The sequence below is a fragment of the Xenopus laevis genome, chromosome 8L (genome assembly GCF_017654675.1).
Source record: "Xenopus laevis strain J_2021 chromosome 8L, Xenopus_laevis_v10.1, whole genome shotgun sequence".
Classification (NCBI taxonomy): Eukaryota; Metazoa; Chordata; class Amphibia; order Anura; family Pipidae; genus Xenopus; species Xenopus laevis.
In genome coordinates this window covers 110,218,913-110,234,184 of record NC_054385.1, presented here as the reverse complement: position 1 = coordinate 110,234,184, position 15,272 = coordinate 110,218,913, and the positions used below count along the sequence as shown (strand labels likewise).

The following is a 15,272-nucleotide window of genomic DNA, read 5'->3' as shown; positions in this document are numbered from 1 at the left end:
GGAAATCCCTATAATGTATTTGATGGAAACAGTATCAAGCTTATAACTATTCACTTAGCAGTTTATATATTTTAAAAACACCAATAAAGCATTTTGTTCATACATAAGTTCAGTCAGTTATGTCCTTTATCATTTTAGGGAAGGATTTTGAATTCTGATATAAATGAATATTGTAGTTCTACTGATCTGGTCGAACATCTCCAGAGAATACTTTTTAAAGATATCAAAATATACAGATGGGGCAAATGATATCTATACGCTTGTCTGAAATGGATCACCATATAATTCCATTTTAACAGACTTTAATCAATCATTATTGCACTGAAAGTAATGAGGTGACATTGTATATCTCAATATGTCCTTTTTGGGGCAAAGCTGTTCAGATGTTTAAGTTTAAGCCTGTGATCCAGTCCCCAAGTGTTTTGGTGACACCATTATATACATTATTTAATTCATCATTCATTGGTCACATTAATTACTGAAATGTTGAGTGCTGAGCTAATGGGGGGAAGAAGAATTTACATCTTGTTTTTCTGCAATTAACAATTTTAAGCAGTTTGAAGGCATCTCCTTGGGATGCCTGATGCCTTCATGTCAAGGGCGGTCACAAAGGGAGTTGAAAAACTTCTTAGACAGATTTTACATTATATTATGTATGTATTTATATTTATTTACAGCTACTTGAATAAGCAGTGCTGAGAATTAAAACAATACATTAATAGAAAAAAAAACAGTGAATACAATAATAGATGATAAAGATATACAACATATTAAATTATATTCAAAATAAATTGTTCATAGACACAAGAGGAAGGAGGTCCTGCATTGTAGATCTATGGTAAGTGATGTAGCTAACGTAAAGCTGGCAATACTCTGCGATAGCTGCACATTTGACAAGGCCACCAAATGTCTGGGTTTCTGATGTGGTTACCCACGTTCTAGACCAATTGGGCTGATCAGATCAGATTATACAATGGGCCTATCGATTACCATTGTGTGAGGACTACATAAATGCACCTATGCAATTCTCACCCCAACAGGATTTTCAACTAGATCATACTATGGTCCTTCTGACACTTGTGGGGCATCGACTGACACAGCCCATGCCTAATGGGATTTATTTCAGATAGAGATCAGATAGCGGTTGAGTAGCCCCTCCAAAGGGCCAATAAACTGAAGACTCAGTCTGGACAGACATAATATCAAAGGCTATTGTGATACTAAACTCTATAGTTAGTATAGGTATGGGTACATATAGAATTTATGTGAAAGTAGGGAGGGGTGTGTGTATAGATGCTGGGTTTTCATTTGGAGGGGTTGAACTTGATGGACTTTGTCTTTTTTCAACCCAATTTAACTATGTAACTATGTAGTTGCTAAATTGTTTTTACCAGCAGGTGTATGGCCACCTTTAGGTGTTAAAGTAATTTTTTTTAAAGTTTTTTGAAAGCAAAGATAAAATTTGCTCTTTTTAGCCTGGATATACATTTGTAAATAATGATTGTATCTCTTTTTTTACTTACGTTTTATATTTAATACGTGAAATCAATGTCCTCAAGGCTGCAAAACTAATGTTGATCCAGAATCTGCTAACCCATATATAAAAGTAACATTTATTATACGTTTGCAGGCAACCAGTTTAATGACACGCTGCAAAGCTAAACCCATTTTCAGAGATTCAGAGAAAAGTATCCAATATTTTTGAAGTAGTAGAAATATACAAACCAGTCTCCTACTTGAAACGTTTATTTTCTTTGAAACATGATGTGATTGCACTAAAAGTAGCATCCATGCGGATGAAAAAAAGAATGTGTTGCCAGCTTGCTATCCATCCATCAAATGAGACATCAATTGCATTTCTCCTCCTGCGCTAGTGACACACTTTGGTTGTTTCTGTTCACTCTAGCCTTGGGGCAGAAATGTGACACTTCCCATGATATCTCAGTTTCAAGATAATATGCTTTTCATGGTTTTTTTTTCAATTTCATGGTTCCTAATGTATTCCCCTTTAGTGTAGGAATGAAACAGCGTGTGAAAGCAAAATGGCAGGATGTATTATTTGTGGAATTTAGTCATCCACAGATCACTGAACAGATCTTTTGTTTGGAAGCAGCAACTACAGGTATAGGACCTTTATCCACAATGCTCAGGACCTGGGGTTTTCTGGATAAGGGATCTTTCCATAATATGGATCTTCATAATTTGTCTACTAGAATATAATTTAAACATTAAGGGGCCGATTCACTAAGGGTCGAATATCGAGGGTTAATTAACCCTCGATATTCGACTAGGAATTAAAATCCTTCGACTTCGAATATCGAAGTCGAAGGATTTAGCGCCGATCGAACGATTAAATCCTTCGAATCGAACGATTCGAAGGACTTTAATCCAACGATCGAAGGAATATCCTTCGATCAAAAAAAGTTAGCCAAGCCTATGGGGACTTTCCCCATAGGCTAACATTGACTTCAGTAGCTTTTAGATGGCGAACTAGGGGGTCGAAGTTTTTTTTAAAGAGACAGTACTTTGACTATCGAATGGTCGAATAGTCGAACGATTTTTACTTCGAATCCTTCGATTCGAAGTCGCAGTCGAAGGTCGAAGTAGCCCATTCGATGGTCGAAGTAGCCCAAAAAAAACTTCGAAATTCGAAGTTTTTTACCTTCGAATCCTTCACTCGAAGTTAGTGAATCGGCCCCTAAATAAATCCAATAGGCTGGGTTTGCTTCCAATAAGGATTAATTATATCTTAGTTTGGATCAAGTACAAGGTAATGTTTTGAGAGAAAATTTGGAGTCTATGGAAAAGACTTTTCCATAATTTGGAGCTTTTTGATAACGGGTTTCAGGATCTTGTATATACAAAAATAGCTTCTCATATACTGTAAATATTAGTATATCTTTACCTAGATATCAGCAAATGTGTTTTGTCTTAAGCTGACATCAAAAGTTTTATGTTATGTTATATGTAATCAAGGCTTGACAAGTTCAAGTCAAAAATATACAAAGCACAGATTTCTACAACATTTAAAGCTACAATTATAATTTGATAACTTAGTGTGATATATAGCACTGGTGAGATGTATCAACCCTATTGTAGGTTATGAGCAATGTCACTTTTTTTTTTAGCTTTTTCTTTTAAATTAATGGTTACTAATGTAAATCAATAATAATCAATATGGACATGGTTTCCATGTGTCAAAGGCACTCTTGCACTACCATAAGGTTGCACTCGATGCTGCTCAGTCCATCCTGCCGCCTGTTCCAAATTTTTTGCAGTGCATATACTGATGCCGGGGAATCCTGGAGCCACAACCACTTTTAAAGCAGCTGAGTCAATCACCCCAGAGCATAATGTGCAAATCTCATGCCAAGGATAATGCCATTACTTAAAAGAGCATTTGCCATACTGATGCCAAAATTGAAACCATACAGCACATTGTGTATTCTATTAATTTTTTTTTTTTAAATCGTTACTTCATTTGTAATTTTATTTTATTTCTTTTCTAATTATTATGTAATATGTTTTGTCAGCACAAAAAACATTTGCAAACACCATTGCTGACTTGTTTGTGTGGTGTTTATACAAATGGCCTGTAGATGTCACTCTGCTCATACTTATACTGTGCAGACTTCCTGGTAGCTTAAAAGTGAAAATTACTGTTGTGTAATGCCTGCATGACTCTGCTAGTAAAGCTCTGTCTACTCATAGTTTACTCATCCTCGGCTACCCAAAACATAACAGTTTGCATCCTTTTTTGACCGATTTGAGACCTCAACGACTCCCTCACAAAGTTTGCAACAAAACACTTTTGTGATCATGAGCAGTGTAATAAAAAATTCCCAACAGCAAAGCGTTTTTTGTGACAAATTATTTAACAAAACTCCAGAGCAGCTGTTAACGCTAACTTTTGATCAGCAATACTGAGCGATGGAATATTCACCAGCATATTATTTTACATTGAGAGGAGCACTAAACATTCACAAAAATACAATTTTAAAAATGGCTTGCAAATTTAATTGCATTCCCCCTTAACGCTCCCTAAAGACCCACTTGTTTAGGGAAGCTTATTCAATGTATCTTAATTAATCAGTCATAAATGAATAAAATCCTTATGTCTAAATTGTACCCTAGCCTTTTAGTTTGTAAACTCTTGTGAGTAGGGCCCTCTAATCCTATTGTACTCTGTAAAACCTAGTTTGTTATTTACTGTTTCTTCCCTGTTTATCTAATGTAAAGCACTAGTGATATATAAATAAATGATGAACACCTAAAACATGCAGAGATGCAGGTTTTTAAATTGTGGCAACAAAAAGTTATTGAGAAAAAAATAATTATCACAGTTTACAAGAATCATGACATAATACAATTAGCCTTGGAAATGTCATTGTGTCTACTGCTACATAGACACAATCAACAGGTGAGCCTCCTACTGACATTGTGCCTACTACACTTTTGATGATCTCTCTCTCTCACTCTCTGCCCTTGTGTCCTTATAGTATTTGGCATGGTTAGCTGCTGTTGCTAAATAGGTCACAAGGGCATCTTGATTAAGGTAGTATTTGGGAGGAACACTAAACTTTGCACTTAATGGCCAACAAAATGATTCTAAAATGTATATTCCATTTAACTATAATTTTGCATTCCTTCCTAATGTGTCTTTTTATCTGTTCAATCATTTTATCTGTTCAAGCTTATTGTAATTTTAAAACCTTATGGCTCATTTAATATATTCTTGACAAATTACTTGCCTGGAAGACTACAATGTCTATGTCTACAATGTGCATTTCTATACTAAAGAAAATATAGAATGTGTATTTTATGTTATACGTTTTTCTAAATACAGGCCTTGGAATATAGTCAACCAGCAGACTTTATTCATTACATTTTTCATTAGGTTTATAATCCTTCACTTTAACTTCTTTTCAGCTACCAGCATGGAAATTACCAAACAGACAGATGTTTTAAAGAACTTATGTTTCATATGTTCTTGTTGAAGAATTTCCCAGACATGACCAAACAATTGCAAATATTCCACGGAATTAAAAAGTTTAAAGTAAAAAATATTAAAGGCAGTAGATGTAAAGGTTGAAGTCACAAATAATCTTAAAGATTCATCCATCACCATTAGAATGTATTATCACAGTATGCAAAGCCTCTTTTTACATTATTCTATGGAGCCATTTGCTGGAACATTTGACTCAAGTATTGTAGTTTCCCGAGTAAGACATTGGGCTTGATTTAATTCAATGCAATATGGTACATTTTGTATGATAAGTGTGCCTCTTCGTATTTCTGCAATTTAATTCATTGCATTAAACACTTATGGCATTAACCAATATCTCTAGTCTTTATGTGACCTTTGTTTTTGCTACCTAACAGCCGATTTAAAGTAAAGGGAATGTTTTCTTTTCGCAATTCAATTCAACCCAAAACCTCAAATCATGCCGCAATTTAACATTTCAAGGGATGTCTTTTGTTTTATCTTCCAGTTTCCCTTACTCCAGCTTGAACTGGCGGAAATGCTTTTCATACTATGTCTAAAGCCTTTTTGCCCTCCTTCCATTTTCTGTTCTCACACATGCACCTTATGGCATAAGTGTTTTAAGGGTAAGGGCACATGGGCAGATTCGGGGAGATTATTCGCCCCGGCAACAATCTCCCCAAACTGCCTTCCCCTATGTTCCCGCTGGCTATAATGAAAAATCGCCAGCGGGGTGGCACTTCATTTTCCAAAGTCGCCTGAAGTTGCCTCACGAGGAAATTTCTGGCGACTTCGGAAAACGAAGTGCCGCAAGTTCCATCACGCTGGTGATTTTTCATTATAGCCAGCAGGAAGGTAGGGAAAGGCAGGTCAGGGACATTGTTGCCCCGAAGAAGAGGAGATTTGTCGGCCGGGGTGACTAATCTCCCCAAATCTGCCCATGTGTCCTCACCCTAAAAGATATTACATTTATGCCTATGTGTATATCATTAACAAAAGTACTTTCACATGTTCTAATGTTTTTAAAAAATGTATTGATTAGAAATATATGACCTATTTACCTTATTTTTATTTTTTCCAGTTTCATTCATGTCTTTTTTAACACTTGACTAGTACTACATCACTATTTGTTTAGGACACTATCAACCATCCCGGGTTTGAAACGGCAGACTGCAAGTTGACTTGGATAGGGCCTGACATAAATTCCAATTTGTATTCACTATAATGTTCAAGGTCACTCCTCAATATATTTTGTCTTCTGGGTTATTGGTCACATTCTAAAGCTATCAAGACAAACCTTCAAAAAAGATATTGATGTGATTAAAATATTGATATTTTATATTATGTAAACATATCCCCACAAATCCTAAATAGGTGTTTCAACAGTGGGCATCACTAATCATTCTTAATTATTTCCCTTTCAATGGATCCCACTAATCCACAGTGTAAACAATTTAGTTATCTCTCATTGTTTGTACATAACTGTTAACCCTTTATCTTTACTGCATCACACCACTCAACAGAGTTTCCATTAGTAGTTGCTGTGGCACCTCCACTTATCATCCCTGTCCCCCAAGGCTATATAGATCCAGGGTCTTGCTGGCTGGCTTAGGGGAGCCTGAAGTCATTAATAGACATCAACTTAATAGCCAGTGCCTTGTGGATCTCTATGAGCTTATCAAAATGATATTATCTTGTCTGTCCTGAACTCGTTTCTTGGTCCTCTCTATACTATAAGATCTGGTGGCATCCGAGTAGAGGAGGGCTCCTCCCAAAGTGAAAGGCAGCGGTTATAGAGTGAGCCGAGGCCGGGACCTTGGGGTTTGTTCTGGGTTTGGGATACCTTATGTGTGCAGGAAGAACAGAGTCAGGAAGGTAGTCGAGATCAAAGGCCGGGGTCAAACCTAACAGTAGCACAGTACAAAAACAGGATCCAATAGAATGGTTGGTAAACTGGCAGAAGTCAGGACAGGCAGCAAATTAGGGAAGGTCAGGAACAGACAAGAGAGACTTAGGAAACGCACTCAAGAACTATTAGAATAGACCTGTGCAATGTGAATTGGGACATGGTGTCTTTAAATATATGAAATTCACACCAAGTACGATCATGTCAGATGCAGCGCACACTTCAAACCTTGGAAGAGGGGTGAGCGGGCATCACAGGAGAATCAGCTTGAGTCAGTAGAGGAAGTGGTGGGCCTCCCCACTGCACCACTAGACCACCAGGTATTCTCACACTGGCAAAGGTCCTTTTCAGCTGGTGTGGTGTACAGCATAAGATGATATAGAATTATAGAGGCTATGGTTTAGAGTGCAAGTCCTTCAATAAAAATGTGAGGCTGATTTTGAACACAGTTAAGTTAACATTATTTACAATTCACGTGTTTTCTTTAGCAAAATGCAACAGTTTGGCGTAATTCAAATCTAGAGTTGAAGAAATAATCCTCTGCTGCTTTCCTGCTGTGTCTGTGTGTTTATCAGTGTAATTATTGCCTTACTATGAGAGTTCTTTTCATTTAACCGGTAACTATAGTGTCAGTGGAATTGCAGAGGCAGTTATGATGGAGGTTTAGCACCGGAATGTCTAGTGTAGTTACTTGCTTTTGTAAAAAGAGAAGGGAAATACATTAATTGGGGTTATGTTATTACCTTGGATTATCTATGTCTATAGAATTGTAATGAAGAAATGCGAGCAGCATGGAGTTTATCCTTGAAGAGGAAGACAATCTATGTTGTGCAACGGCTACATGGAGACTGCAGATGTGTTACATTTAGTCATGTACAGCCATGTCTTTATTTTTCATTTTAACAAAAGAAAGCAAAAATGTAATAAAATACAGATAAAGAAAACTGAGTGCACACAGATTTAAAAAAATATATACTAAATGACATTCACACTAGTAGTACATCATAGCTCCACATGATGCAACATTTTGTGCTGGAATATGAGTTTTCTCTCAATGGACAAAGCCAAAAATGAAGCCTGTCATGACGTACTACATATATACTGTATATATATATATATATATATATACTGTATATATATATATATATATATACACACACACACACACATGGCTATATCAAATCACAGGGTAACAAGCAATAGCTAGTGCTCTTGTAAAGCTACAGATGCCATTTATTGTGCATCCACAATAAATAACTAATCAGCAGTTATCCTGCCTCAGCATTTGATTCTCAAACTTGATTATTTGTATGGAAATACATGAGTATATACGGTAGTAGAGATTTTAAAAAAATTTTTTTCATTCAACACTTTAAAACCACCTTAAAGGGCAACTAAAGCCTGAAATAGAATAAAGCTAGAAAATATGTATTTTGTATACTAAACATAAACTTACTGCACCACAAGCCTAATCAAACAAATGATTTATGATTTTAAAGTTGGACACAGGGGGTCACTATCTTGTAACTTTGTTAAACATCTTTGCAAGACTAAGACTGTGCACATGCCCAGTGTGGTCTGGGCTGCTTAGGGATCGTCATAAATACAGCACAAGTCAAATAATCTGCCAGAAGGCGCTGCAGTAATAATCAGAATTGGCAGACTACACTGGGTCCTGTGTTTTCATGTAATCATGCTAATGTGTATTTTTTTGTATTGTTTGATACAAACTTTCTCCAACTCCTCAGAACCAGTGGCTGCAGCAAAATAATCCTCCAAATAAAATCCCAGTTTATCTGTTTAAATGTAACTCCATGATCTTTGTCCCTGCAGCTGGAGTTGAAAACAGTAAAGAGGATGTAAAGGCAAAAATAAAATCCAATACAAAGCTCTACACAGTAGCTGGCTGCTCTACAGGGAAACAAACAAAGCTGCTTGAGTTCTGCATGGCTGAGAAGTAAGGTGGGGACTCCCCCTGCTGTTCATAAGTATGATTGTTTTCCCTGCAGAGCAGTTAGGGACTGTCTGACAATTCCTATCCACAACAGTAAATAAAGGGAGAATTTCACTGCAAACAGTCAGGTTTCTTAAAAAAAACTGTGCATATTGTTTAATAAAAGTATTTTGGAGATAGGTTTCTTTTTCATTAAAGAAAGTAAAAATGGGATTTTATTTTTTTGCGTTTACATGCATCTTTGAGATGCCCCAACAGCCGGTTTAGAGAGATTAAAAGGCTCAAATTTGTGGGAAGGCCACAGGCCAGGGCCTAGGACGGCAAGATTTTAGGGGCAACATGCAACCCAGCCACATCCCAATGTTTTTGGAAGCATGGGGGACACGCAGGAGATTTGACAGTAGTGATGGACGAATCAGACCCATTTTGCTTTGCCAAGAAATTGCAAAATGGAAAAAAATTCACCTAATGCATTGAAGTCAATTGACATTTTTTCATACAAAAATGTTTCAAACTATGCAACATTTTTTAGGCTGACAGACAAAAGCTTGATAGAGCCATAGAAATTGAAAAGGATTGTGCATTTAGAGAGCATGACAGATGAATAAATCACTTACTGCTTCCTAAAATCTCCCTGTACAACATGCAGTAGAACATATAAATCCTCCAAATGTATGTTTCTGTGAATAAGCAAGGTTTCCTAGGAGAATGAGGATTTCCTATCACATTTTAGCCCTGAAAAACAGACAAATAAGAAGGGTTTAATTATTATTTGAATGGCATTACACAAGTCTCGCTGAACTTTGCCTCTGACCTACTGTATATTCATTGTTTTATCTGCCTGAGCATGTACTGTAATTAAAATTGATTGGGTGAATTTCACAGTTTTGCTGTGCCCATTTAAACAGTCTAGCAGACTTTGCAGGTTAAAAGCTCATATGCCTTTTTAAAACATCCTTTACATATAATTAAGCCCTGCCAAGCCTACATCCTAGGTATCTGTTTCTATAACAAGCTGCCCTTTCCATTCTCCTTACATGAAACCTTGCAAATAACGGAATTTCAGAAAAATGTAAATATCTTATTTTAAAAAAGAAAAAAAGGATCCTTCAATGCTATATTAGCCATGTTTCCCCATGAGGCAGGGATAGAATTTTAACTCATGTGGCATTCCTGCAGGAATGGAAAATTATGTGTTCTGAAACACGGACAGAAGAACCGAAGACTAGGGGGCTGATTTGTCAACATGCAAATTAGATTTTTTTTTTTACTGAGATACTAAAACTGACATTTCAGAGACTTATTATGTACAAAAAAAAAAACTCAAGTGTAAAAAGTCAGCATCTTAAAGCTGCCAAGGTCATGTAGAAGTCAATGGGAGTATTCCTATGCAAAATTTTGACTGTCAAATTTTTTAAAAGAGAATTGGTGGAATATCACAAATACAAATTTTTTTTGATCAATTTTGTTTTTACTAAACACATATTTGAGTTCGGTAAGTTGCAAGTGTATTCGAATTTAAAAACATAACTCTAAAATATGCAAAATTTTAATTTGCTAAATTGGGCTCTTTGTTTTAAAGTAGTTTCATGTTACTAAAGCACAGTATCTGACTCAACTGATATTCATCAATAACAATTGATTATTGAACCAACCGAATTGGTCTATCAAATTGATCGATACCAAAGTCATTATAAAACAACCGCTAGTTTTGGATGTTTAATACTATAGGAGGCCATAAGCAATGCTTTCCAGGAAGATGCCTATTATATTAGCTTAAACAAAATCATTCTGATATCATCTAATTTGTTATAATAAACTATAAATATTTAAATTGTGGTTTGAAAAATGTCTTATGACATAAGGACAAGTGATTTGTTTGCTACAGGTATAGTCACCTATAGCAGTCAATCAGCAGGTAACATTAATTGGTGAAAATTTAAAAGCAAAAATCATATTGGTTGCTATGGGTTACTGCATTTGGGCAAACGTTGTGGCTTTTATCACATATGGGGAAATTGTAGTAAGAAATAGTTTTAGTTTTCTTAATTGTGCAACTTGTTACTGTGTGCTATTTAAAGGGGGAGTAAAGTATTAAATAGAATAAGGCTATAAATGCTGTATTTTGTATACTAAACATAAACATGAACTTACTGCACCACAAGCCTAATCAAACAAATGATTTATGCTTTCAAAGTTGGCCACAGGGGGTCACCATCTTGTTACTTTGTTAAACATCTTTGCAAGACTAAGACTGTGCACATGCTCAGTGTGGTCTGGGCTGCTTAGGGATCGTCAAAAATGATCAAAACAGCACAAGTCAAATAATATCTGCCAGAAGCCGATACAGCAAGACTGATTAATAATCAGAATATACAGACTGCACTGGGTCCTGTGTTGTTATATAATCTTATGTATATTTTATAGTTTTTGTATTGTTTGATACAAACTTTCTGTCTCCATGATCTTTGTCCCTGCAGCTGGAGTTGAAAACAGCAAAGGGGATGTAAAGGCAAAAATAAAATCCAATACAAATCTCTACACAGTCGCCGACTGCTCTACAGGGAAACAAACAAAGCTGCTTGAGTTCTGCATGGCTGGGATTGATTTTTTCCCTGCTTAGCAGTTAGGGACCGTCTGACAATTTGTTTCCACAGCAGTAAATGAAGGGAGAATTTCACTGCATACAGTCTGGTTTCTTATATAAACGGTACACATTATTTAATTTAAGTATAATGGAGATAGGTTTCTTTTTCATTAAAGAAAGTAAAAATAGGATTTAATTTTTTTGCCTTTACATGCCCTTAAATGTAATGTATAATGTAAGTTAAACAGGGGTTCTTTAGAAACTGAAGCTGTCAGTTTATCAGGACTAATCAAATGAAATTCTGATATAAAATATGACATTTACAAGGTTACAGCTTTGGTGTCTTGACTTGTAATGTTAGAATATTTTATAATTTTATATATTTTATATTTTTTAAAGTGTTCACAGTCTTATAGAAAAACATACTACTCTTTTTCTGGGGTTCATTGGTTGATCTCAATAATAAAATAAGCAAACAACTTATTTGTATTTTATTATTTTGTAATTTAATCACATACATTATCACAGATTGTCGCAGTAATCTAACACACAATAATGCCCTTTTTTTTCCATTGTTGCCATCAAACTGAATGGAGTACCATGTGTATCATGTGAGCCAGACACATTCAACCCATCTCTACTGCAACTGAAAATGTTCATTTTTAATGACACATTTTCTACAACAATGTAGATTTTTTATGCATATTTTATGGGGATTGTCTACAGTTACTGCTATGGATCATTTAGATACTGATGTCTTATATTATTATTTATTATGTCTTATATTATTTTTTTTTTTCATACTGTATATACAGGTATGGGATCCATTATCTGGTAAACCGTTTTTTAGAAAGCAATGAATTATTGGAAGGCCATCTCCCATAGACTTCATTGTAATTAAACAATTTTAATTTTTAAAAACGAGTTCCTTTTTCTCTGTAGAAATAAAATAAAACCTCGTACATAATGGTAACCAAACTGACTGAATCAATACTGGAGGCAAAACAATGCTATTGAGTTTATTTCACATTGAAATGTTTCTTAGCAGACTTAAGATCCAAATTATGGAAAGATCCCTTATCTGGAAAATCAGAGGTCCCAAGCATTCTGGATGGAATGGCGGAGTTGTAGAGCAACACAAGCATGAAAAATGTTCTTGTGGTGCCAAATAAGTGCTGTGATTGGCCATTTGGTAGCCCCTATGAGGATTGTCAACCTACATTGAGTCTCTGTTTGGCAGTGCACCTGGTTTTTATACAACCAAAACTTTCCTCCAAGCCTGGATTTCAAAAATAAGCCCCTGCTTTGAGGCCACTGAGAGCAACATGCAAGGGGTTGGAGAGCAACATGTTGCTCATGAGCTACTGGTTGGGGATCACTGCTTTAAGGTATGGAGAGCAGAAAGAATCCTTATCCAGAAACCACCAGTTCCTGAGCATTCCTGATCCTATACTTGTATTGACCATTTAGGAGCTGGCATGGCACACCTGTATGATTATAAAAGTGTTGCCTTCAAACTATTATCTTACCTGCACTAAACAGCTCAGCCAGTGTCAGAATTATAAAGGGACTTTTTACTTTACTAATTTATTTTCTATATTTTTTTATAATTTATCTTCAGATTTTGGTCTGAGCTGTGCACTATGCACATACATTTTGACAACACAAATAATTGAATATGGTTATACAAAACCAAAGTCATTGATATCCCCACACTAGATTAAAAGTCAGCAAAATATGCAATAATAATCTCTAGGCAATTATAATGCATAATTCATTAGTAGCTCTGCCTTGGCGACTGTGCTGCATATATATGGTACACTATTTCTACTATCACAAACAAATACATATAGTCTAAATAGAAATAGAGAGAACATTGCTCATTCACTATCAGAAGACATAAGTAAACTTTGAGCTGACCTTTATTTTTAGGAAAAAAATGTATCTCCATTTTCCCGTGTGCAACTATATTTACTTATTAATATATATTGTGAAACATATTGAAGAAAACCTTAATATTATTGTAACACCTATTTGGGCTGCATAGCACACAAATAGTTAAACTGTCCAGCTAGCAGTAGAAGCATGGGTTACACGCGACTTCACACAACAGGGTCAGGGCCTTCGCCATGTGGAAGTGTTCCCTCTATGGTGTAGTGCAACTACATCCCCCCAGGCTACTGTGCATACAACAAAAGATGGGCGCCAGGAGGTTCTTGCAGTAAAACAGAAAACGGTTTATTTAACTATGCACGAGGCAAGTGACCACAGGTTTAGTACTCACACAGGAGCTGAGGCAATAGCACATTTCTCACACAGAGCTGCAGGCATTAGGCATTTCTCACAGAGGAAAGGTCTCCATTAGGCATTTGCAGTATTCACACACATTCCCTCCTGGAAGTTGTCAGGAAAGCAGCTTCTACCCTACAGTCCCTCTTCACTGAGGTCCCTGACTGGAGGCAACACATAAAGCCTCTGGGAAGCTACTCCCTTACTGCAAATCCTTGTTGGAGCTTCAGCTGCTCTTTCTCTCTCACCTCTCTGCCTTTCTCTCCTAGAGAGACTATAACAAGTCTGCCCTAGTGCAACTATTCCTCATTCACGGGGTTACCTGGTCCCCGACTTCTTCTTCCAAAGCACATGGGCCTTTCTGGGCCTAGCTGTGCCCAGGCTCCCCTGAGCACACCCAGCTGGATCACCATCCACAGGCCAAAGAGGAAGTGGCCACTCCCTACACACACTATATAGCAGTGTAGCAGGGGAGTGTCATTCTCTCCTGGCAGATCACTCTAAGAAAAAGGTGGGGGCCTTAAAGCTGCAGGGCAGATTACCCAGTAGGGGTCCCTACATACACCCGGGGGAAAAACCCATTTCGTCCCGACAATGGTTTAAACATCCCCAACATATATCAACTTACAGTACCATCACATCCACTTCTGGTATCCTCTCCTAAGGCATACCTGGTAACAATGGTCACTGTAAAGGAAACACAGCATGCACAATACTGTATCAAACATTTTCAATTGCATAATAAACATTGCAGTTGGTCAACTTTATTACACATCAGCAAAAATACTTCTCCCCCTCCCAAGGGTCCACACAGGCCAGTCCTTGGGTGCAGAAACACTACTCAGCGAGTAGGTGAAGGCAGAAGAAATGGTGGTGGGGATCAATAGTCCTGAATTAGAACCCACTTAGTCCAGCAGTCCTTCCAGCCACAAAAAAACAAGCAAGCAGCACTCTAGGCATCTCGCTCTGCAGGAGTCCATAGAAGAGCTGTAGCAAACATCAGAAGAATCCATCCTCCAGGTTCTCCTCTTCCAGATCCATGATCCGGGATCACACATGAGCAGGAAATGGCTCCATCCGGGACATCCATCTTCCTCCCATCCAACTGACATCCGCAGGCCTTCGTGAAATTCGGGGCGAACCTCCAAGCCCGAACACACGGCCAAATACTTCGAAGGAAATCCATATGATTCGAAGAATTCGTACGTTCCGTTTATCCACTTCGAAAAATTTGTACGATCCATTCGTACACTCCGGCAAATTCGTACATCCATTCGTACGATTCGAACAAAACAATGCACAGCCTGGTTTTAGGGAATCGAGCCCCACGTTGGGCAGCCAAATGTAACACCTATTTGGGCTGCATAGCACACAAATAGTTAAACTGTCCAGCTAGCAGTAGAAGCATGGGTTACACGCGACTTCACACAACAGGGTCAGGGCCTTCGCCATGTGGAAGTGTTCCCTCTATGGTGTAGTGCAACTACATCCCCCCAGGCTACTGTGCATACAACAAAAGATGGGCGCCAGGAGGTTCTTGCAGTAAAACAGA

The 15,272-nt window shown here is 37.1% G+C and overlaps 1 protein-coding gene across 2 annotated transcripts in view; it reads right to left on the bottom strand.

The window, feature by feature from the left end:
* Positions 1 to 15,272, bottom strand: part of tmem121.L (transmembrane protein 121 L homeolog) — a 174,594-nt gene that overhangs the window by 75,104 nt on the left and 84,218 nt on the right. Inside the window, exon 2 of one of the 2 annotated variants that reach the window (XM_041573404.1) lies at positions 9,462 to 9,579. The exons of the other annotated variant lie outside the window; for it this stretch is intronic. The gene's annotated coding sequence lies outside the window, so the exon portion shown is untranslated. The remainder of the gene's footprint in view (positions 1 to 9,461; positions 9,580 to 15,272) is intronic. 2 annotated transcript variants of the gene reach the window in all.